A 16,911-nucleotide genomic window follows, 5' to 3' on the forward strand; every position below is an offset into this window, starting at 1 on the left:
AGGAATTCCTGCCGCTTGGATTCCGCTGGCACCGCGACCACTCCCCGAGAGGAGCGGCTGGAGTTCACGGCTGGTTCCTGACAAACTTCCTAATTAATCTGCTGAAGATCAGAGGAGGACTAATAGGAGCTGAAGACTGTGCTGGGCCCGTCCCTCCGCCCTTTCCCCGGGTGTGTGCGTGCGTGTGCGCGCCTGTGCACGCTTGCAGGGCTGAGCTTGGCAGGAGGCAGGGCCTCAGCGGCGACTCAGCACAATAGCCCTCCTGCTGCTGCCACCTACCTTCCCTGCTGTGGGAGAAGGACTTTTGTCCTCTTGCTTGCAAGTTTGGAGGAGCGCCCCCCCCCCCCCTTCTGCTGTCAGGTGCGCGGTGGGAGGACCCGGTCCTGCCAACCTTGCCGCGGGCCGGGAGCTGGGGCCCGGCGCAGGCAGGAGCTTCTCCCTCGCGGAGGGTGGATTCGAGCTTCCTCCCGGGGCCCCCAGGGTCCGCGGGCGCAGGGGCGGCGAGGGAGGCAGCGGGAAGGCGGGAACAGCGCGCGGAGGACAGGCAGGCTCATCGCAGGCCCCGCGTGCCCTCGCTTCCCTTCCGCGGGAGGCAGGGGTGCGGCAGGGCCCGCATCTCCAGGCCGGGAGACACCATTAAGGAGTATAATTTGTTGATCCAGGCTCTCCTTGCGTTTCAGTGCAGAGTGGCATCGTTTTCTTTATGACCTCGTAAAGTCACAGCCGAGAGGCCGATTTGGAAAACAAACTGCCTCAGGTTGACAGATAATTAGATACAGGGGACATATTATACGCCTTTGCATATAAATGTGCTCCGAGGCGTGTTGGTTCATCTGAAGTTGAGGTTAAAGGCGCGCCAGGTATTCCTGACACATCAGGATATATATTTTCATACGGTCTCGGGCGCTGTGTTGGTTTTATAGCCCTTTCATCCTGGCGCTGACTGATGGGGAGCAAGCGCGAGCCCACTTCCAGGAGCGCGGCTGCGGGGGGGCCCCTGGAGCCTCGGGGAGCCTCCCCCTGCCCCCCCCCCCGCCCTCCCTCTGCCCCGCCCCGCCCCCGCCGCTGGCCCAGGGGCAGTTCTTCTCTTGGCTCCCACGCTGCGCGAAGGGCCAGTGGCCAGCTGGGGGCGGTGTGGGGGGCACGGGGTAGGCAGGATGGATCCCTTTATCCCTTTATCTTTTCTTCTCCCCCAACTTTTTTTTTTTTTTTTTTTTTTTTTTTGCATTCTGATGGGTCCAATTGGTTATAAAATAGGAGCCTGTCAAGACTGGGCCAGACCCCCGTGGCATTCTCTCCTAGGGGCAAGGAAAGTGATGGGAGTGAGCGAGCGGCTCTTTTCCAGAAGGTTCTGTGGACTGTGGGGGCTGCAGTGTGGCAGCTCGGCCGTGCTGGGAAAGCTCCCCTTTCCCCTGGATCCGGTCTGGAGGAGCAGAGCCAGGGTCTGGGGCCAACCTGAGGAGGTTGGGTCTGACTCTCCCCTATAGCTTCAGGTGGCTGGGCTGGGGACATGTGTCCCTGCACACAAAGTTCCAGGCAAATTCATCCCCACCAAAATGTAAAGAGCTTAATTTAATGCCCTTTGGGAGTAATTTCAATTTAAAAGTGGCGTTACAGCCAGTGGCTGAAAGAATGGTTTAGCGGTTAGTCATCTTCCGTTTGGGCAAGTCACTTAATCTCTTGGAGTCTGTTGCTTCATCTTAAAATATGAATAAGGACTAGTAGTCACCTTATAACATTGAGGAGATTAACTTAGATGACACTTGTCGCACAGCGCTTCACGCAGAGTATCTAGTCCGTGTTAACTGTTTTTAATGATGAAGATTAACAGAGCTCATCCTCATAAAACAACATCAGAGAGGAGGGTGGCTCGGCCCCAAGGAAGGGGCTGTGGGACAGGCCTGTCCTCAGCACAGTGTGGAGGTGGCAGCTGGCTGGTGAGCTGGAAGGAGCCCTGATTCTTGGGAGGTCTGGTGCCGGCTCTGCCTCTGATTAGCTGTGTAATCCTGGGCATTTCACTCACTCTCTCCCACTCATTAGGCTTCTCATCCGTAAAATGAGGGGCCCTCTGGGGGCCGCGGGGGCCAGCTGACTGGCGGGTGGGGTGGGCCTGGGGGGGCACTCTCCTGTCCTCTGCCTGGCCTCTGTGAGGCCTGCTGTCATCCTGGCTGCAGGGTTTTTCAGGCCGAATTAGAGGGCCGGGGGCACCTATTAAGACTTCAGGGAGATGGTTGAACAGTTCTCAGCTTGAAAGGATCCTCCTCCTTAAATCTTGCCAGGGCTATATTAGAAAAGGACAGAGGGGGAGGGAATGAAAGGAGAGAGAGAGAAGAGGAGAGAAAGAGAAAAGGAAGGAGAGGGAAAGATAATAAACCCCATAGGCCAGCCCTAAGGCCTGTTGAAGGAGATGGCATAAATAGAGTTGCTGTCACTTTGATGAATTAAATCCTCTGTTAATTAGGATGCATCGATTTAAGGGTTGTCCAAGCAGATAGTCCTTTCCCCCTTCCCAGCAAGTCACCGCAGAGGGAGGAAGCCAGAGAGGGATGGCTTTCTGTGTTCCTTGCCTGATTGTGGGTTTCTCTAGCAGGCTTCATTAAGTAGCCCAGAACATCGTCACTCCACTTTTCTCGGGGTGCCATTCTTTTTTTTTTTTTTTGGTTGCATCTTGGCAGTGGACTCCACAGGAGCTTTCTGGAGAAAAGACTGCCTTTGAACCCTACTCTTCCTGGAATACCGCTCCACAGGGTGGTCTGTTGATTTGGAAGGGGTCAGGAAAGGGTGAGTGGTCGGGTGGAAGGACATATATGTTGATCTCTGGGCCTGAGAGACAGTGTCAGGGATGATTGAAAGTCAGCAGGGCAGCTCACATCCAGCTCTGAGTTGACCCGATGTCAAAGGGACTCTCCGTATTGCCCTGGGAGGTCATTAAAACCTCAAAAAGAGAACAGAGTGAGGGTGCCTGTCTTGCTGTGTGGGCAGCCCTCTCTCTGGAGCCCTAGTTTCCTGGAGCCATCATTGGGCTGGCTGGCTGGAAGCTATCCTTGTAAATCACCCAGCTGTCCCTTAGGGCAAATCGCATTGGGTCCCAGGAATCTGAAGTTCCAGTGGCCTGTTCTGGATTCCATTTCCAAAAATGAAGAGACATCGTTCACGAGGACTGGGAAAATCTGAGTGTAGATTGAGTATTCCCTGAGCATTAATGGTTCAGCATTTTATAATACTGGATTAATGAGTGAAAATACCTTGGAGGAGCAAGACCTAAAATCAGCAAAGTGATTCATCTTCATTTGACCCCTTACCTCCCCAGGGGGCCATGACTCAGGCCAAGGAATCATGTTCCTCAGGGGCTGGAGGACACCATAGAGATGGGCTTCTCACTGGCTTCCTTTTGATTCAACTTCCAGAGTTGTTTTATAAACAAAACAGAGTCTGTAAGGGAAGTCTCTCAGGTTTGGTCTTTCCTAACAAAACTCTAAAAATCCTGGTGTGACTAAAGGAAGGGAACTCTCACGTAGACTCTCCCTTGATTCCCCACAGCCCCATATATACTTATATGCATGCATCCCCATGCTCATGCAGAAAATGTCTTTCTGGAATTGCCTCTGCAGTTGAGTGAGAAAAGAGTTTCCTTGGTAAAAAGAAAAAAAAAAAAAAAAAAAAAAAAAAGAATTTCTTTCCTTGGTTTGAGGAAGAAGAATAAACTCATAAGATGGAACCGTGTGCTTGAGTGTGTTCAGAATTGTATATTCGCTGACTCTTACCCAGCTGAGAGGATTTGCTCTGTTTCTGCCCTGGGTCTCAGATCACACGTTTCCCTGGCTGCAACAGGAGAATCTCTACCTGGATCATCTGGTCACAGGCCAGAATCTCTCTGTTTCCCCATTGTCCTCTGTAAGGGGGTCTGTTGGGGCCACAGCGCTGAGGTTCCCACTCCTGGGGAACCTGCCTTCTCCCTTCTCTGTTTCCAGGCCAAAGGGGATCTGCAAGGGAGGGGTCAAATTTATCTTAGCAGGTTGGGCAAGCCAAAGGAAAGAGGTGGAGAGAGGGAGGAGAGGGAGCAAGACAAAAATTGGAAACAGAGAAAATAACTAGAAAGAAAGAGGGAAAAATGCAAGAGGCGGAGGCAAGAAGAGAGAAGAGGAAGAGAAAAGAGATTGCCAAAGAGGAAGTGAGCGTGCAGGCGGGAGGTAGAGAAGAAGCAAGGAGAAAGGAGTGGAGAGGCGAGAGAATGGATGGCATGTTGGGGGGAGGCCGGAGACTGGAAATCAGAAGGAAGAGAAGGGATCAAGCAGGTGCTAGGAACAAAAAGGGAGGGGGGGGGCGTTGGTTGGGAGGGGAGAGGCGAGAGAGGAAGGCAAGGAAGAGGAGAGCGGCCAGGGGGTGGGGAAAGAGGGGGAGCGAGAAAGTGCTGTGCTGTGTGGATTATTGTGTGTTTGTCATCTGGAATGGTATAAGCTGTAGGTACAGCATCTCCTGCCCATGATTTATGGTCCCTGTCAGGCAGGGAGCGCGCTTTGTCTGCTGTAGCGTGGAGGATGAATGCATTGCTGTCATCCCAGCCTGGCCAGCCTTTCTCTCTCTCTGCTCCGAACGCTCGCTCCCCATTTCACGCCAGTGAACATAAACAATCTTTTGTAAACCTGACAGTCACACTTGCTTCTTTGGAAACATAAAGCAGAAATGTATGACTCGGCTTTCATTACCCAATTTCCTACGCTATATAAAAACACTCAGGAAAGACATGTAAGTGGTCACGAAACCTGGGAAATTGGAAGAGTCCTGGAGGGGGAAAGAAAAAAAAAAGGTGGAGGGGGGAGGAGGGGAGTTTGGGGGGTGGGACACTGGTGAGGAGAGGAGATGATGTGTCTAACCCCACCACATCCTTCCCAGAAAATGCTGTCTGATAAACTGGGCCATCCAGACACATAATTATATTATGTTTCTGAATAATAGACATTTCCTGCCTGAAATGTTGCTTCCCCCCCCCCCTCCTTTTAACCCAGAGTGCAGTAATGAAACAGTCTTGAGATCAAAGCTGGATGATAATGTTGCTTTGTTTTTTTTCCTCCTCTTTCTGCTTTGCATTTTTCTTCTCTACTAGCCATTCGGCTGACTCCACTGAGTCAAAAGTGTAACTTATTTTTTAAGAGCTATTAGGGTGCAGATTGCAGTAACTTCTCTTAGCTGGAACTCAGCTGGGACATTGAGACCTGGTGGAGAATCTGTATCCATCCTTGAGTCCTCGAGCCGAGCCTCACCGGCCAGAACAGGTAAAGGCGGCCTGTTAGGACCTAGGGCTGGCGGGAGGCTCCAAGACACGCTAGCGACTGGCCTAGAAGCCACTGGACACCTTCCCAGGCTTTTCTTCTGAGATGGATGACTTCTCTTCCTGCCTTCAGTTATATTCAGTTGTAGTCTCCTATCCAGTAGAGGGCAGAGGACCCAGAGGTGCTCTGGTCACTTCCATTGTGCTGGGGTCCTGGCATCTAAAGTCTGGCAAACAGAGTTCCTGGTGAGGTTACTTCGGTGACATTTTAGGCCAGTGAGGTTCCTGACTGTGGATCTGTGAAATGAGAGCTGTTCATAATTACTGTAATCACCTCCTTCTTTCAGACCAAAATCTTTGAGAGGCATGTGAGTTGCTTTAATTTCTTCGACAGTCTGCTTTTGAACATAAGAGGAGGGCCTTGGAGTATCTACTGAAAAGTAGAGCACAGTTTCATGGACTGGAATATTATAATTCAAAATTATTTTGATTACCTACTAGGTGCCCACACTGTATTAAGGTCTATAAAGTGCATGCTCTCAAAATGGCTTTTGTTTAATAGGAAAGGTTGTGATATATAGAGGTAGAGAGCTTAACCAGAAAGATCTAATTTAGACATGCATGCTTCCTTTTCTTCTCTCTCTCCCACCCCATCCATGCCCAAGTTTATTCATTATTCTTCCAAGATTGTACTCTCATTGACCTCCTCCATAAAAACCTTCTGCTCTCTGCAACCCCTGGTGAGTGGTCCGTCCCCCCCCAAATGTCCAGAACTTATTGTCTGTTCCTCATCTGTGGTGATTAATCATATGCTGTCTTGTGCTATTCTCACATTGTTTTCACGTCTTTGTGCGTACTATCCCTTGGGGTCGAGATTTTCATCATGTCTCATTGCTTTTGGTATCTCCCTAGCAATCAATGTGGGGATTTGCTATAAAATATACCCAAGACTTTTGGAAAGTATAGATCCCAAGACTTTTTCAGATTCCCCAATTTGTCCCAATATATAAGGGCAGTGTTGTATAGATTTCTAACTTTTTCCCTAACAACATGTTCATAAAGAGTTATGTTTAATTTAAAAATACTAACATAACAATTTAAACATCTTTTAAACTCATTCAACAGCCATCTATTTTGTACAGCGCAACATAGTTTTCATTATTTCAAAAGAATTCCAGCATGCATGGTGAGCATAGAACATGAGAGCACATGGAGATTAGGTGATGGGTGGTGGCTAGTCTCATCTACCTGCCGAATTGGTCCTTTCTGCTACTAACCTTTCACCATCCATGATTCTCACTGGTACCTCAATAAAATTTTATTTTATTTTTTCTAGTTTTGGGACTGTGTGTTAGCTCACATATAGAGAAAACCGCTAAGGAAATCTACCAAGCATCTCTGCAGTTGGTGCCCCAAATCTGGTGATTATTTGGAAATTAAATCACCCCTGAACAACACTTGCTTACCCTTCTCTCCCACCCAGGGGTCCCCATTCCCTTTTTTTTCTTCTTTCTTTCATTTCATGGTACAAGGTTTATTTGGTGGTTTGGTTGGTACAGTCTTATTTGTAATCTAAGGAGGTAGCATAGTGTAGTGAAAACACATAGGCTTTGGCTTCAGACTGGGTTTCACCATTTTACTAGTTATGTTGTCTCAGGCAGATGACTTCTTTTTTTGTATATTTTTTGCAGATGACTGCTTTGAAGCTCATCTGTAAAATGGGCAGTTTTCTCATCTATAAAATGGGCAGTATAATAACTCACTCACCCAGTGAGGATGAGACCTATAATGACTATTGCATAGTAGATACTTAATGTTCATTTCTTATATCTCTCCATTGTCTACTATAGATAGAGCCCCCATTTCGTGACACTTAAATATAGGGCTTCAGGAAACCTCAATGCTCAAATCTCAATGCTGGCAAAACTTAGGTAGGAAATAAACAGGCAGCGTGCTGAGCACTCCTAACCGAGATATATATAGACTCTGATACAGGCTTGGATTGCTCTGATGCTCTGGAGGAGCCCTTCCTCTGTTATTGTTAGGCGTGCACATTGGACAAACAAAGTAAGCACAATGAGATGAATTTAATACCTGCCAGGCAGCAGAACAAATGTCGTTGATCTTGCTGATACTATATAAAAAGCACAAAAGTGGATCTAGTTTGGTCCTATGGCGATTTATAATCCTTTTGCCATACTAGGTAATTTTCACTAGGACAGACATTCTTTTGCCCGCTGGGGGCTGAGACACCAAATTATACAAGCTGCTTATACCACATCATTAGCAGACAGCCTTAGAAGTGGGGCTTCTCATGTGCCCAGAATCAGGAGAGTATAAAGCAAAGAGGGAGTAGTTGAGAATACAGTTGGACTCTGTATTAAGAGCATCCAATATATAGAAAGCACAGATCCTCTCTCACTTCTAAGCCCCCCCCCCCACAGATAAAATGAAGAGAAATTATTCATAGGACAGAAGAAGAATTTCTTCCCTTTTAATGATTCTTAGAAGAAGCCAGCTTCCTGAGTGGGTGTACAGAATAATTTACACTCAATTGAATAGGTATCACATTTTATAGAAGAATTGGGGAAGACAGAGAAATGACATTGGAATGTGCTGTGTTAGGGCTATGAGATGACAGATCTCATTCCCAACTGCCAAAAGTAGAGAGCATTTACTTTGAGGAGACTTAAGATGGTAATAATGCTAGCATGTTCCCAATAGTTGGCCAGCTAGGTCTCCTCTAAAATCTTGTCTGGGGCCATGGAAAAGAGATTTGTGTAGCTATCTCAGCCACACCTTTGGCTTTCAAACCCTAAAGCTGACTGGCCATTGCCAACGTTCAAGATTTAGGATAGGAAGGTCCAACTTTGCCAGTGAGGAAAGCCTAGCTTCTTTCTCTCATTATTATTATTATTTTTAAAGATTTTATTTATTTATTCATGAGAGAGAGAGAGGTAGAGACACAGGCGGAGGGAGAAGCAGGCTCCATGCAGGGAACCCAACATGGGATTCGATCCCGAGCCTGCAGGATCAGGCCCTGGGCTGAAGGCAGGCGCTAAACCGCTAAGCCACCCAGGGATCCCCCTTTCTCTCATTATTAGATGGCTGCTAGAGCTGATGGCTATTGTGAATAAACCCGGCATTAACTCTTGCTCTGCAGTTCTCATCTTGTTTGGATCATGGAAGTCAATCCTTTCTTCTCTACTGGCTTTCTGCTACTGTGGAAGACAGCACCCCAAAACTTAGTGGTTATTATCTCACAGTTTCTGGAATTTTGAAACAGCTTATATGGGTGGTTCTGACTCAGGACTTTTCCTGAGGTTCCAGTTAAGACATTGGCTGAGGCTACAGTCATCTGAAGGCTTGACTGGGCCTGGATGATTCCTTTCCAAGCTAGCTCAGTTCCTCACCAGGCCTCAGTTCATCTTACTGTCGGCAGGAGGCTTCGGTTCTTTGCCAGATGAACTCCCTCCACAAATATGCTGGAATTTCCTGACAACATGGCAGTTGGCTTTCCCAAGACTAAGTGATCCAAGATAGCAAGGAGGAAACTACCATGTCTTTTACGACATAGTCCTGGGGGTCACACACCCACTCTTGCCACATTCTGTTTGTTGAAAGTGAGTTGCTATGTCCAGCTTATTCTCAAGGGGAGAAAGATTAAGGTTGACTTCCTGAAGAGACATATTAAAAAATCCTTGTATTTTTCTACTTCTATCCTTATACATTTATTTAAATATCATAGCATTGGACCTTTACCTCCATTCCTAGACATTTCCATTTTCATACTATAAACTTAGCAAAATGGGATGTTGAAATTGAATAAGAATATAAAATACAAATAAACGCTTTTACAGATACTTATTAAGTATGCAAAACCAAACAGAGCAGAAGTGTGGTCTTGAATATTTTCCCTTCATGTACCTTTTATGGCTTACACTGGGTGAGGCCCTTCCCCTATCTTTTAGGTTTTCTTTATAGACTTTCTTCATTGCCCAGGGACCTTTAATTTGTGTTTAAATTTATGGTCATTTATTTGGAAAATATTTGAGAAAAATGCATTGCCACCTTGATGAGGATGTTAATGGAAGTTTTTGAATATTAAATCACAGGGAAGGTACAGTTTCCATAACAGAACCTCTTCTTTGTTTGCTTCAGGGATCTCTTGCTCCAAACGTAGCGCCACCTGAGTCAGCTAAGATGCTGCCAAACTTGACTTTGGCCAACAGACCAGTTTTATTGAGTATCAACACAGGGATTGGTCATTTACTGGATGGCTGAAAGTATGTTTTGGCCATTATTAGCAGGGGTTCCACACTAAAACTGGTGACTTTTAACAGGCCACTGAACCCAGGATGGCATTCAAATACATGAGGTTGGCCCTATATAAAGTTTTCCCAAGTCCCCAGGTTCACTCATTCAATCATCCATTTATTCGACACATGTTTATTAATCCCCACTTTGTGTCAGGCATCATGCCAAAGTAAGATGGCAAAGAGTTTCCAAATAAGTGGGAGAAAGTATTAATGTGAGGAAGTTGGTGCTGGATATTTTTACCAACAAAGAGCTGGCCGCTAGACTGATGTTCAGAAATTCCAGAAGGCAGTGACTAATTAAAGAGAGGGACCCAGGACACTTTTTAAGACCTTGGCATAGAAGCCCAGATATAAGAACTGGGTTCAGGGTGGGGCTAGCTGCCAGAGATAAGGGAGACATCCAATTATCAGACCTGAGGTCAAATTAACAGCAAGCAAGACTCCAAGCTAAGTCTCTGAGCTTGGCAAGCATCAAGTTTTCCAAGTGCGAGGAGAGTTCGGTAGCAGAAACCCAGAGCCCAGCTGGGCCCAACACATCCCAGTTGCTTTCATGTGGTGGGGATTCGCCTGGATGCTCTGCAAAGGAGAGAGAATGAGGAAGGAAAGGAAGGCGGTGTGATGAGCTGAGAGAACTCACTGGGTCAGGACAGGATCCCAGGCATATCCCCAATACCTCCCCCACAAGGCCCTGCTGCTCAGCCACCTACAAAAGAAATCCTCCTGCCTCCTGATGCAAAGGCAGAGGAGGAGGCCTCAGGGGAGGCTTAGAAGGGGATACCCTGTCTTGGCAGATCAGACGGGCATAAAGTCCCCTTGAGGCTCAGGGAGGTTTCCACCCTCCTCTCAGGCAGTGGCAAGCTCCTTCTCCTCAGGGGGTTCATTTCAATGTTAATGAGACTAAGAAGGTGGGCAAAGTTGTTTTCTTCTAAAAATTCCATTTCACCCTTCCTTGCTCTCTGAGCGAACCTCTCTGATTTAGATTCACTGTGTTTAATTAAAGCTGGGTTTGTTTTTTCTTCCTCCTTTGCTCTTTCCACTTCTTGCCAAATCCTCTCCCCCTCCCTCTGCTTGAGCAGACTGTGTTCCTCAGGCTGTCCCCCAAAAGCCCCAGTCCTTGCGGGGGAAACCTCTGGAGGCCAGCAGAGTGGGGCTTTGTTTCTCTGCATTGCCATCTAGGATGAAAGAAACGTTGCATTGTGAACCTGTGGTAAGCACTAGATGGTGCTTTGGATGAGCATACTCCTCATTTTAGGTGAACCTGGAAACCCAGGTAGGAAAAACTTGGGTTGTCTGAAGACTAATCAACTAGGAGAGGAAAGTTTCTTGATCTATAAGAGAAGAATGGGACAGAAAATGGGAGGAGACGGTTCTCTTTTTTAGGGAAGTACTCTTCCCATCAGACAAATATTCAGAACAAATTTCCTTTAAATGGCTAACTCCTCTACTGCATTTCAAATAGGATGTAATCAACAAAATGAAGACTATAAAATATTGTAAGAGTCGAGGCCAGTGTTAGCTACCGTTTATGTGTCTGGTCCCATGGAAGCGCTTTTGTAGATCCAGTGAAATTTTTACTGAAGCTTCATATTATTTTACCTATTTTACCTATGAAGACATCATGACTCAGAGGGGTTAAGATTCGCGTGGAAGTTCATATAGCTTGCAAATGATAGAACTGAAATTTGCATCTGGATTTGCCCAGTCCCCAAATCACACATTTTCCTGTTCTATCCAGAAAGGACCTCAAAGGTCACCTAGATCTGAGCAATTCAGACTGTACTGATTTCTCAGAGTCTACAATGGCAATCTGGGGGCAGGAAGAAGAGGAGCGCTGGCTGTGAGGCCTTTCACATTGGGAGTCTCCAATGTCCAGAGGAAAGTGTGGAAGGTGTACTAGCAAGCTCCAGCCACAACTGGCTAGTCAGAGCTCTTGATATGGCTTGACTACTTTATTATGGTCAGACATCTGCTTGGTGGAATGCTGGTCTCTTGGTCTTAGGCCTACAGCCTTTTTACCTTTCTATGTTGCCCCTCACCTCTGCTGGGTAAACTGAGGCACCATGGCATTCAGTACTTTTTATACACAGGGTGCTAGACTGGCAAGAACTAGTGCTCCTTCTCCAATCCATTAATGATTGTTCATCTTCAAGCTCAGGGATGCCCAACAGAAATAGGATGCAAGGCACATGTGTAATTTAAAATGTTTTAGTAGCCACATTAGAAAAAGTAGAAACAAAGAGGGCAAATTAATTTGAATAGTATATTTTATTTAACTCAATATATCTAAAATACAAGCAATATAAAAAAGCAATATAAAGAGTAATGAGATATTTTATACTCTTTTTTTTTTTTTTTTTGTACTTAGTGCTCAAAATCCACTGAATACTTTTCACTTATCCCACACTTAGTTCTGGTGAGCCTACTGCAGGTGCTCTATAGTCACCTGTAACTAGTGGCTGCTGTATCAGAGAGTGCAGCTCTAATTCATTAGCTCTTCTGAGAGCAGAGGAGTTGATCCAGTTACAGGCTTTTCTCCCCTGAGCAGAGCTTTCTGGTTTCTTGATTCCTAAGGGAAGATTTGGGGAAGCAGACAAGTGTGTCCACTTTGTCTCTTCATATATTCCCTGCAGAAAACATCACAGGGTTAATAGCCTTCTCCAGCAAAGATGAGCTGCCAAGGGAGAGGATTTGGGTCCATATCAACATGTGGCCCTAGGTGCAGAGAGCAATTCAGAGGGGGATCACAAACTATGGCTCATGAAAACACATCCTGTTGCTCTTGTGCATTTCTGTTGAGACAAAGATTGACCAACTGTTTACAATCAGTGGAGGCAAGCTCAGCTCTTGGGAAACTGTGAAGCAGGAGAGGTTTGACTTCAATGTCCCTATTACCCCCTTAGCTTGCTTTTGTTCTTCAGCCCCCCAAGGACCCAGACTTCAGTCCAGTGGGAACCTCAGTTCCACCATGCTCCACCACTCAAGGGCCATTAGACTGGGTAGAAATACAGAATGCAAGTGGTAGCCCCATTTGCTATCACATGCAGTCCTATGTTGAGTCCTTGGTGGTTTGAGACTTTTGAGGAAACAGACTTTTGCTTGGTGTACAAAGATTGAGGTAAGATGTGTAGAATTGATTGAAGAGATGTCATGGGTCCTGTAGAGGGGACAATGACCAGCTGAGTCTCTGGCCCTTGGTTTCCCTCTCCTTGGGCACTGGGGCCTCTTCATAGGGGAAATTCACCCCCAACTCTGAGACCCACTCTCATTCTTGGGCAGGGATGAAAGAGAAGACTTGAGGCCAGTAATCCTGATTCAGCTGTTGCTTTTGCTTGATTCTGGTTGTTTTCTTTTGGCACCCCCATTTCCAATGATTCTGGATCCCTCCCTTATACTCTTGGTACTTTGAAAGATTCATATCTTATCCCTTAGACATATGGTACCCTAAATTTATATCAAACTCTGCCTCAGATGGGAAGCCGAATTCTGGTCTTGCTTGGTCATTGATAAGGTAAGAGAATTCCACTCAACCAAAAGAAACACAAGTGCTAGTGCATTTTGGCAGTGTTATATGGGATGTGTTTTACATTTGAGGAGTAAGGGGGAAAAGGTAACTCCTTCAGTTATATTATTAAGCCATCTTGCACAAGGAAGCAACAGAAAAATAGATTCTCTACTTTAGCTTTTGTGTCTACTGGTTCCTTCCAAAGTTGTGCTGCCCCAGGAGGAGAGGGTGCTTTACCAGCTCTCTGATAGTATGTTAGTTAGCTCAGAAGTGAAACCAACACACTTATCGGAAATACAGAAATCAGGACCTGGTGGTACCCAACATTATGACCTAGTCACATCATCATGGAATCAACTTTAGAAGGTGCCTTGCAACAACTGTTTTGATTTGACCTGGACTCCACCAGCTTCCTCCTTACCTCGTAACCTACCTTTACTCCCACACCTTCCACACACTCTTTGCTTTGGCCACACTGGCCTCTTCACTGTTCCTCAACTCACCAAGCCTTTGCTCTTACTGCTCCCTTTCTCTGGAGGGCTTATTACCCCCACATTCGTGAGGCTTACTTCCTTACTTCCTTCAAGTCTTTTTTCAATGTTTCCTTCCTGGTAAGGCTCTCCCAATCTCTCTTGCTTCTCTGTTTCAGGCTCACCATTTCCATCCTGTTAGCCTGTTTTCCTTGTCTTCATGGCATTATCATTACAAGCCATTAGCACATGCCTTTATTTGCTTATTGCCTGTCCTTTCCACTGGAATATAAGTTTAAATAAGGGTAGAGACTTTGTTTTATTCATTTCTCTGTAGAGCACAGGACAGCCCATGGTATCTGGGAGATGAAAATGAAATGTTGATTGAGTAGCCAGATAAATGAAGCATCTGGTCCACATTCCACCTGTCTGTGGCATTCTAGGCAGATTCTGGGTTCTCCTCAAATATCTTTACAAACACTAAACTCAACAACATCTATTGTTGGATGGCTCCAACTGTTCGCAACTGTGGAAGGATGGCCTAGTGGAAAGAGCAGCAGAGTCTTTCTAATAAGACAAGCCTGAGATGCCTGGGGACAAGCCTGGGAAAAAGCAGCAGGCTATGAAGCTCCTCATCTGGCCTGGTCATGTCATCACTTTACAATGGGATGTTGGAGGATTCATTTCATCTCTCTGGCCTCGGTCTTCTTTTCTGAATAATGGGATTGGGTAGACATGTTAGAAAGAGGGTCCCCTGACCAGAACAGAAGCCTGCAGAGCTGCAAGAATCTGACAGAAGTAAAACAGTAATGCTGTTTACCCTAGATATTGGATCTTATGAGTGTATCGCCTGGTGTGTGTGTGTGTGTGTGTATGTGTGTGCACGCACACATAGGTAGATAAATAAGCCATCTCAAACTAGCTGAAAGATTCACTTGGCTGAGGCTGCATCACCTGTTTCTTCCGTATTCCTCCACACAGCCTGTACAGAAACCGGGACCAGCTCAAAAGGTTGATAACTGACTTAGTACAAGCACAAGAATAACTGCGCATTTATGTAAAGGGTTTCTCAAAGGAGCTCTCAGCATTCTGCAGATAATGGACTTATTTATCCTTAGAGCACCTCTGTGAGGCAGTTACAGGACAGGGGTGACCAGACTCACGCAATAAATAATGTCAAGAACAGCATGAAGCAAAACTAGCCTATAAGTCTGAAGCCCTGGAGGAGATGGGATGGCCTAAGGTCACTCAGAGGTTGGGAATAGGACAAGCATCCATGCTCCAATGAGGTGATTTGTTCTTTCTGGCACTTCTGCTCCTAGGGCCGAACTGCATGTCCCCTGGGCAGCACATCCCAAGGCATATTCTATGGGCTATCAGAGCTGCTCTCATTAACCTATGGATTAATAAGTTCCAAAAATATTGGGTTTCACAGAGTTAAACAGGTTTCTTTACTGGAGGACTTTGTGGACACATCAACAATTTATTTTGTTCATTGTCTATCTCCGAGAGGGGTCACCAGGATGCAGAGTTACCCAAATTTACTTGTCCATGGAAACTTCCTTCCCCAGGATCTCACTGGATTGATGAGAGGCTGATTTCTTAATATCTGGGACCAGGACTTCCCTTGTGGAAGGAGATACCTGGCTCTAGGGAAGATGTTGGCAAGCCAGGTGGGAATGGGGGTGACTTTGTAAGTATAACTGTACTGGATGCTGAGACATCAAGAGGGAAAGCTACTCTGAACAAGACAAAGGGAAAAATGAATTGTTTTTGTTCCTGGGAGGGAGGAGGAAAGAGAAGAGGAGAGAAAGAAAACGGGTAAGGTAGAGAAGCCAGGTGGCTGGATGGGGTCAAGGTTCAGTGAAACTCCAGGGTGGTAGGAGAACAAAGGACATTTCCTAAGGATTCCTACTGCCTCATTTGGAGCTGCTTGAGCTACAGTGTAAACCTCTTTCCATTATCTTCCCCTCCCATTTTAGGGAAGTCTACTAGGGTCATGTATACTTTGTAGAGTGGTGTGCATGTGTGTGCGCACACGTGTGTGTGTGTGTGTGTGTGTGTGAAGGGATTGTGAGAGAGCTTCATTCCATCGCTGAACTTTTGTGACAGGAGAGCAGACAGCATTAACATACACAGGAGCCTAGAGGCAGAGATGACCGTGAGAGGTAAGCCTTTGGGTGCCCACATAACTCTGAGAGGATTGGGTACTTAGGACTTGAGCTAAAATAAACTCCCTACGATCTCAATTGTCGCAGTGGATATGGTGTAGATTAGCTGACTCCTAATGCTGTCCTCTGACGTGTCATCCTAGGGGCCTGATTACTATCTCCATTTGCACCATAGTAGTTCAGGCATCTGTAGCCACAGAGAACACATGTCTTCAGACAGTGATCCGATTTCCCCTTCAGCAGTCTGTTCTCCAGATTGAACATACTAATTTCTTCCACATGTCTCATATGACTAGTTACCAGACATGTCATCATCCTGGTCACCCTTTTTGGACACCCTCCAGGGTTTCAGCGTGGCTCTTGGGGTTTCACACGACACAACAAGTGTGGTCTGCCCACTGCCAAATACAGTAGGGTCCCTACTTTCTGTGATCTGGACCTTCTGCTTCTACTAAGGAAGCCTAAATTTGATGCAGCGTTGTGTTTCTCTAGCAGTCACATTGCGTTCTTGACTCCATTAAACTTGTGGTCAACTAAAATCCTTGTCAGGTAATAAATAAGTTTTACCCATTTCAGTCACAGCTGTTCTGATTGTATGGTATTACTGCCACATGGGTGAGAGCTGCTGCGTTTCATGTCATGTTATATAATGATTATGGTTTATATCATGTTGTGATGGGGGAGGATGTCTTCAAATACATGCACATGTGCATAGGCATTGAAAGCTACCATGTGCCACTTTAAGGAGTGCCTGGGTGTAACGAAGCGATAATTAACAGCGTCAGTCACTAGCAACTTTTTTCTTTTCTCCCTGCACGACGCAGCTTGTTTGTCAGAGCTCGCTGATGCACTAGTGATAGGTGCTATGTAAACACATAGGTAGACAGAGGGAGAGCCTGGCAGACGGTGATCGTAGAGCAGTGCAGAGACCCCCATTGCAAACATCCTTAACAGTCATGACAGCCACAGTGTATAAACAGAATTCACCTTAAACAGCTTTTAAGTGCTTCTGGGGTAGGAAGTAGGGATGGCGAGGGTGTCGAGGTCTTCAATTATGTTAGCTGAGTTTCTGTCTTCTGTCAGAGTTGTGTTAAAAAAAATCTCCCAATGGAAGTGGTTCTAGAGGGGTCAGAAGCCCCCAGCGAGCCATTTGTCCTTAACCTATGGCCTTGTAGGACCA

The sequence above is a fragment of the Canis lupus genome, chromosome 16 (assembly GCF_003254725.2).
Source record: "Canis lupus dingo isolate Sandy chromosome 16, ASM325472v2, whole genome shotgun sequence".
In the NCBI taxonomy this organism is placed as follows: Eukaryota; Metazoa; Chordata; class Mammalia; order Carnivora; family Canidae; genus Canis; species Canis lupus.